The following is a 7804-nucleotide window of genomic DNA, read 5'->3' on the forward strand; positions in this document are numbered from 1 at the left end:
TAAGGCATGGCTGTCTGGTTCTTTACCATTCCTCACAGTTCTGCTCTTAGAAATTGTAGGTATTGCTCCCTTAATTATACTCATAAGAGAACTAGCATCAAAAAGTTAGGTCACATGCCATCTCATGAAAAAAATATTAAAATATAAAGTTATGACTTTCCACAAATAGCTCAATTTATTGAATCAATTGGTTTCAAGATCATTCCATGAAATAATTTCTCTGTAAAAATGGAAATTGGAGGGGCGCCTGGCTGGCTCAATCTGTAGAGCACGCGACTCTTGATCCCGGGTGGTGAGTTCAAGCTCCGCATTGGGTGTGGTGCCTCCTTTAAAAAAAAAAAAAAAAAAGGAAATTGGACGTGTGTCTTAGGAAAAATTCTAGGAGAAGTGATGAGATTCACAATTTAGTAGCATGAGCTAGGGAAAAGCAGACAAATAACTACAGGAAACCAGGAACAGAATAAATATGAAGAAAAAAATCATCAACAAAAAGAATCCCAGAGGAAAGGTTCAGGCGGATTTCTTGAGTTTCCTGCCATATAGGAAATCAGGTGTGGTGGGGATTTGTAAAGAGGACTTTACAGAAGGGCTAAGCCTCCGGGGTACAGAACTGCCAAAGCCCTGGGCCACACCCCCTGTAGGATGCCCAGGGGAACTGCTAGGCAGATGTGAAAGGCCTTGCTTTGTGAATTATGCAGTCTCATTAGCTGGTGATGAAGTGGCTCACAAAGCAGAGATCCCACTGCCTGACCAATTTGGGGTACTATTTGATGCTTGTTATTTCTTTCACAAATCACACAGCTGCAAAGAAGATATGTACTTTTCCGTTCCTGGGACCTTCCGTGCAAAAGCAAATAGCACCTGAGAGCTCCCAGGTTAAGACAGGCACTGGTCTAACACTTCATCCACAATAACTCTTTAATAACTAACTAATAATGGTTCTATTATCTCCATTTTACGGATGAAGAAACTGACGCTTTCTCTGGCACAACCAGGATTTGAACCCAGGCACTCTGACTCTATAGAGTCTGTATTCTTAATCATTCCATTAGTCCATCTCCTTAAATTAATAACAAAGAGGAGGGAAAAGGCAGAGGAGGAGGAGGAATAGGAAAAAAAAAAAAGATGAAGGACACCACAAATGGATCCTATGAATACCACCATTTAGTTCAATAAGCAGCTTCTGGAGAACCTGCTTTGAGCCCTGCCTTGGAACTAGGCACTCCTAAGCCACAGTCCCTTCACACCCTGCAAGAGGAATGGAGAAGCTGAACAGGTTATTTCTATACAATGTGATAACACTGTTTAACGGGAAAGTCCACTGGTGCACGACAGAAATTCCTGTTCCCAAGCACATACCGAACGTGGAAAGTTACTGAGTTAAAGGTACAGACTGATTCAAAGACCCACTATTGTGGAATCTATTGTCACTCTGCTTCTATAAAACTAAGCTTGTTTTTACAAGACTGTTCTGGAAAAGTGAAATTTAAACAAATTCACAACCCTACTAGGTTTGGTCTCTGTTGTTTCCTTTAAAGACCGCAAAACACTCAGGCAAACTTTAAATACAAGGATTAAATCCTGTAATAAAAAAATTATACCGAAAATATTTCCCTGGTAAAATTGTTTCTACTTTTGTTGTATGCTTTAAAGTTTTTGCAATAGAATGGTTGGAAAATATTTTCCACTAAAATCTGCAGAATGATGACTAATCTATTTGCGCCAGTTCGTTAAACTGCCTAATGGCAGCTACGTAAAAGTAAATGTCCCAAATGCTTTTGCTTTAAACCAATGACGAGCAAGTGCTCTACAGACCAAAGAAGACTGTCCCCAGGAATTCCAGAGGGGCAGTGAATTCTAATGCGACCGCCTGAGAGGTTCCTGGTCCCTGCGTAGGGCCTGGGACCAAAGCCGCGTGGGGGAAGGCCAGCGGGCTTTTAGGGCTGGAGGGGGTGGGTCACCCCTCGGGGTGGGCTGTCGCCTGCTCGCCCCCGTCCGCCCGCCGCGGCAGAGAGGAGCGCCAGGACCGAAACCCAGTCGTTCGCGGCGTCCGGCCAGCGAGTCACCGCCCAGCGGGCGGCTCCCCAACTCTCTGGAGGATGCGGACCCGGGATGCGCCCCGGAGCTCACACAGCGTGGCCGACTCAGGAGCTCAAAAAACAAAGCGAGTGGCTGGGCGGGCGCGGTGGGCACGAGGCCGAGCACACGCCTCCGAGTCCGGGCGCCGCCGGCGAGCCCGGCCGGCCAGCCTGGGTACCCAGAACGCCCCCACAGTCCCCCTTCCTCTGGTGCGGGGATTTGAGAAACCCCAAGCCGAGGGAGCCCCCCGCCCCTGGCGCCGGGACTAAAGGCTGTTCGCCGCGCGGGAGCCTCAGACTTTTCTTTCGGGGGTGTGTGTGTGTGGAGGGGGGGCTAAGATGGCAGGTCCGGGGAAACAAAGGAAACTTGGGCTCGGCCCCGGGAGCGGCGTGTGTGGTTCGCGAGTTCGCCCCGGGTCCTGTGTGGGAGTCGCCGGGCGCCTGTGCCAGCCTGCACGCAGTCGGCTCGGGGAAACACAAAGCAGCACGCCAGCAGCCGGCGGCGCCCTGCCGCCCACCTGCCGCGGCCCGGCCGCCCCGGGGTCTCCCGGGCGTCGGCGGAGGGAGGGGGCGCCCGGGAGCCCGCCGGGGGAGGGGGCGGGGGGGGCGGGGAGGCGGCCGGCGGGCGCGCGCGGGGGGCGGTGGCGGCGGAGGAGGGGAGCGCGGGTGGGCGGGCGGCGTCACGTCACGGCTATTGTGGCTGTCCCGGTATATAAGGTCCCGCCGGCCGGCCGCGCTCCCCACCTTGCCTGCGCCCGCCCGGAGCCACCGGTTCTCCACTCACCCCACATCAGTGAGACGCGCCGCGCACCGACGCCGACGGAGCGGACATGGGCAGAGCGATGGTGGCCAGGCTCGGACTGGGGCTGCTGCTTCTGGCGCTGCTCCTACCCACGCAGGTGAGGCCCTGGCGCCCGCGGGGCTCGGGGGCCGCGCCTGAAGGGGGGCGGAGCCGCCCCCAGCGGACCGTCCTGCGCCCCCAGCGCGGGCCGCGGACTGGGGCGCGGAGAGAGAATCCCGCATAATCCGGCCTGGGGGAGGGCAACGTGGAGCCCACTTTCCGCTCCCTGGGGGGCTGCCCCCACCCTCCCGCGGCCCCGGGAACAATGCACCTTCGCGCGTGGGCCGGGAGGGCCCTGCCCTACCCCAAGTCCCACGCAGCTGCTTCCCAGGCCGACTGGCGCCCACCACCCGCTTTCTCCCAGAGGTCCGAGGCACTGGCGGGGAAGAGAATGTGTCTTTCCTACCTCTGGAGCGCCCAGAGACCTCGGGCTGTTCCGGGAGGGCATCCCACTTCCCTCCAGGAGTGTCTTCGCGCCCCCTGCGCACCACACAAAGAGGGGACGATCCCCTTCGGGGGCGCCGCTCTCACCCATCCTCCCCTCAGCTGGTTCGGGGATCCCGGGGAAGCCCTGCTTTTCAGGCCCTGTTAACCCACCCCAGTCCCGCGTGGTTCCCGGCTGAAGCCAGGGCGGGGACCCACTCCTGACCCTGCGCTCTCCCGGGTAAGACTTCACATTACACGTCCATTTCTTGTCACCTCGGAACCCCGTGGTAGCTCGCAGCGGCTACCTCTGGGCAGCGGCGGGTGGGACGTTGCCGTCCCGAGTCCCCGCCAGGCTTTGTCCCGGTCGCCGCCGCCCCCTCCCTAGATTCTCTATCCCGGGAACCGACCTCGCGTGAGCACGGTTAGCGAGCACTGCGCGGCCCCGCAGGTGGGTGTGCGGCGTCCTCGATGGAGGCTGGGGGCTGAGCCTGGGAGACCTGAGCGGCGTGGGGGGCGTTGGGGGCGAGAAGGGTCAATTTTCTCTAGCAACTCGCTCTCGGAGGGCAGGGTTGGGAACGTGGGGCTCCCCGCCTCTTTCAACTGGGGCTTTATGAGGGGTGTCTCCTGAGCTTTTCCTCCGAGAAGTTGGGTGCCACGGGTCTTTGGTCCCCAGACAGCCGCCGTGCTCACCTGGGAGCGCAGGCCGAGAGAGGAGCGCTCCTCCGCTTCCCCTCCGCGGGCCGGGTAACTGTACCCTATTGTTGTCTTGCGGGTCGGCTGCGCTCCCGAGCCTTTCACAATTCCTCCGTGGGGGAGGGGCGCGGCCGCAGGAAACGTACTGATCTCCCCCACCCGCACCCCGTTTCCTTTCCGACCAGATTTTTCCCCCCAGAAATTTCAAGAGGGAGGTTTTAGTTAAGCAAATGTAGTTTGGTAGGGATTTTGTTTAATGTCAATTTCATATATTAACATTAGTTTCTTTTGTTGATGTAGAGGACCTTTAGATTCTCCTATTGGTGCACTAGACTCTGACAAAGGTCACCTGCCGCACTCACTATAAGGTCTTTGTATACCTGAGAACAGATAACCCTTAAGGCATCCCAAACCAGGTATTGTCCCAGAGCTCTGGTTTAAATAATTTCCCATATTATTAATGCTTTCCTTTTAGTGGGAGTGCTATTTCTCGATAGGACAAGCTGAATGTGGCACACAGTAGGTGCCCAGTAAACATCTTTGACTTGATCAAGATTTTTCTTTATTTTATGTAGGATTTATACATTTTAAGTCCATATTTGCTTAATGATGGGGTTTACAACAAAGGGAGCTGATGTTGATATAGAACGGATTTATCTTTGGATCATCGGCAGAGAAATGTGTATGTGGCCCAGACCTGCTTGGTGCCACGTCCTCCCTCCTTCCTGCCTGTAATCAGAAGCCCTCATAAACCCTCCCTCTCAGTGAGAGCTGAAATCTCCCATCTGCCTTTGTTCTGTGACAAAGGAGAGATTATCACGTGCCCCGCTGGACTGTGCATTTTGTGACTTGGAAAATCAGTGTGGTGAATGATGCCACTCAGGCATCGGGACACTAGGGGAACCTTGGTTCTTGGCCACAGCATTGGACTTAATGACCAGGCAGGGAGGCTGCTGCTGGTGAAAACTTACCAAACCCTCTTGGTGTCTTTTGTGAAGTCATTCTGACTACGTGACGTTTGGGGGAGAAGTCATTTTGCTTCAAGGAAAGGGCTCATATTTTTCAATTGAAAACAAATATTGTGGCCACTTTTGAGAAGATATATATCTGTATAATTTCAAGATTTCAAGGGAGCAGATAGATATCCCATGTCCCCTTAAGTTAAATCCAAGGCTGTGTTAAATGGGTATGGGAAAGTTAACTAGCAAATCCAAGATAGACTGTTTTACAAATTTACAAATTTTACAATATTTTAGAATCCAAGTTATTCATGCAACTTTCAAATCTTCCCCTTCCTGGGAGAATAGAGTAAATCTTTTTGCAATGCTGGTAAGTCACTATAGTCACAAAAACTACATTAGTTAACTTGGTCCTTTATTTCTTCAAAAAGAATTAAAAATAAAATCACACTCTTGGAAGTTAATAATTATTGAGGAATGTTTTTGGTTGGTACTACTTGCAGTCATTTAGGCATCTGTAGGTAGTTTGTGTTGAAACTAAAAGAATGATCTTAGTGGGACTAAGCAAGAATTCAGAATTAAATGACGGGTGAGGAAATAATGGGAGAAGAGCAATCTAAGAATATATCCTTTATCTAATTGCATATTAAGTGTACATAGAGGCAGCTGTGGCATGTGGAAATTTACCAGTATAACTTTTTATATATTTTAGATTTATTCAAATCAAACAGCTGTTGTAACACTTTCAAGTAACTCCTCCTCCCAGAGTACCTCAACTGCCCCAAATCCAGCTAATACCACCACCACACCATCTGGCGGAGCTCTGCAGTCATCAGCCAGTCTCTTCGTGATCTCGTTCTCCCTTCTACATCTCTACTGTTAAAAGACTCAGGCCAAGAAACATCTATACTTCCCCATCTTCTAAACCCAATCCAAATGGCGTCAGATATCCAGTGTGACAAGGAAAAAACAGGTCTTCATTGAATCTGCTAATTCCACACCTTATTTTATTGACACAGAAAATGTTGAGGATCCCAAATTTGATTGGTTTGAAGAACATGTGAAGGGTTTGACTAGATGATGAATGTCTATTAAATCTACTGGAGTTTCATGTACAAGATGAAGAGACAGCATCCAAGATTAGTTTTAAGAGATAACTTCTTTAAATGTGGCCTAGGAAGTATGGACATGTAAAATCCTATCTTGAAAATGAGAATAGATTTTATCTTACCTAGATGTGAAAGATGGGATGTGAACAGATTCAGTTTTCATTTGGTTCATTAAATCTTTAAGGCCATAAAACAGTTAATACAAAAAGCTTCCATGATTCTATTTATATGTACATTAGAAGGAACTTCCAGGTGTTACTGTAAATCCTCAATGCATTGTTTCAGCAGTACTAACTTAATGCCTGTGTACTCTAGATAAAAGTTTTACCTTGTTAAGCTATCACTGTTTCTTGGGAACTGAACTTTCCTCTGAGGCTTTGGATTTGACATTGCATTTGATTTTTTTTAATATAGTAATTGACATGTGCCAGGGCAATGATGGATTGGAATCTACCCCCAATTGAAGCATAATGAATAAATTTTGCTTATATACTGATTACTTACTCCTATTCAATAAGAGTGCCAGATTCATTTAGCTAAACTGATTCCAAAGAGTAGAAGATCATTGACCTCTGCTAATTTCAAAATGCTTTTTATTTCTGCATATGTTGAATACTTTTTATAATTTAAAAGATCTGTTTTGAAGGTAAAATTGACAAATCTTGAAATTAAAAAGGCAAAATATGTGCAGGAGCCAAAACTGTAAATCAAGTATTTGGGAAGTGAAGACTGGAAGCTTACATTAAATTCGGAAAAACTTTTATACTCTTTCTGTAAATACTTTTTTTTTTTTTTAACTCTGAACCAGAATAGCCACATTTGGAACACTTTCTGTTAGTCAATATTTTTAGATAGTTAGAACCTGGTCCTAAGCCTAAAGTGGGCTTGATTCTGGAAAGTAAATCTTTTTACAACTGCCTCGATGCACAGAAAGCTTTTTAAAAGTAGACACTCTAAGGTCTTTTGTTCGCATGGTCACACACTGATGCTTAGATGTTCCAGTATCTAATATGGCCACAGTAGTCTTGATAACCAAAGTCATTTTTTCCCATCTTTAGGAACCTACACCAGAACAACCATACCCAAAAGATCTCAAGCTACTGTGTGTGTGAATGAACATTCCATTTTGTTCTATACCTGAATGCTGTACATCTATTTTGGATTGTATATTGTGTTTGTGTATTTATGCTTTGATTCATAGTAACTTCTCATGTTATGGAATTGATTTGCATTGAACACAAACTGTAAATAAAAGAAATGGCTGAAAGAGCAATCTATTGAATTTTAAGTTTTTTTTTTTTTTTTTTTAGAGGAGGGGAGGGGCAGAGGGGGAGAGAGAATCTTAAGCAGGCTCCACATCCACCCTAGAGCCGGGTGGGGGCTCCATCTCATGACCCTGAGATCATGACCTGAGCTGAAACCAAGAGTTGAACGCTTAACCAACTGAGCCACCCAGGCGCCCCTATTGAATTTTAAGTTTTTCTGATGCAGCAAATACTTTGTGGATTATCATGGTTGTAGGAGTCTATTTAAGGTATTAAGAATATATCAGTATTTTCCTATTAACCAGAACATTATATTTGAGCTGTTTTGCATTGCTAACTAGCAGGAGGTTTTGACTAAAGAATTAATCTGAAAGTGGTCATCTTAAAGCTCCTAAGGAAGGTTGTATACTCCCCTAGTTATTCAACAACTACT

At 48.0% G+C, this 7804-nt stretch overlaps 1 long non-coding RNA gene across 1 annotated transcript; it reads left to right on the forward strand.

Moving 5' to 3' along the window:
- The first annotated feature begins 2755 nt into the window (after window positions 1-2755).
- Window positions 2756-7379, forward strand: LOC113927689. Its single transcript, XR_003521719.1, has 2 exons — window positions 2756-2977; window positions 5710-7379. It is a non-coding gene; the product is annotated as an uncharacterized LOC113927689 (long non-coding RNA).
- The last annotated feature ends 425 nt before the right edge of the window (window positions 7380-7804 follow it).

Source organism: Zalophus californianus, chromosome 7, assembly GCF_009762305.2.
Source record: "Zalophus californianus isolate mZalCal1 chromosome 7, mZalCal1.pri.v2, whole genome shotgun sequence".
Classification (NCBI taxonomy): Eukaryota; Metazoa; Chordata; class Mammalia; order Carnivora; family Otariidae; genus Zalophus; species Zalophus californianus.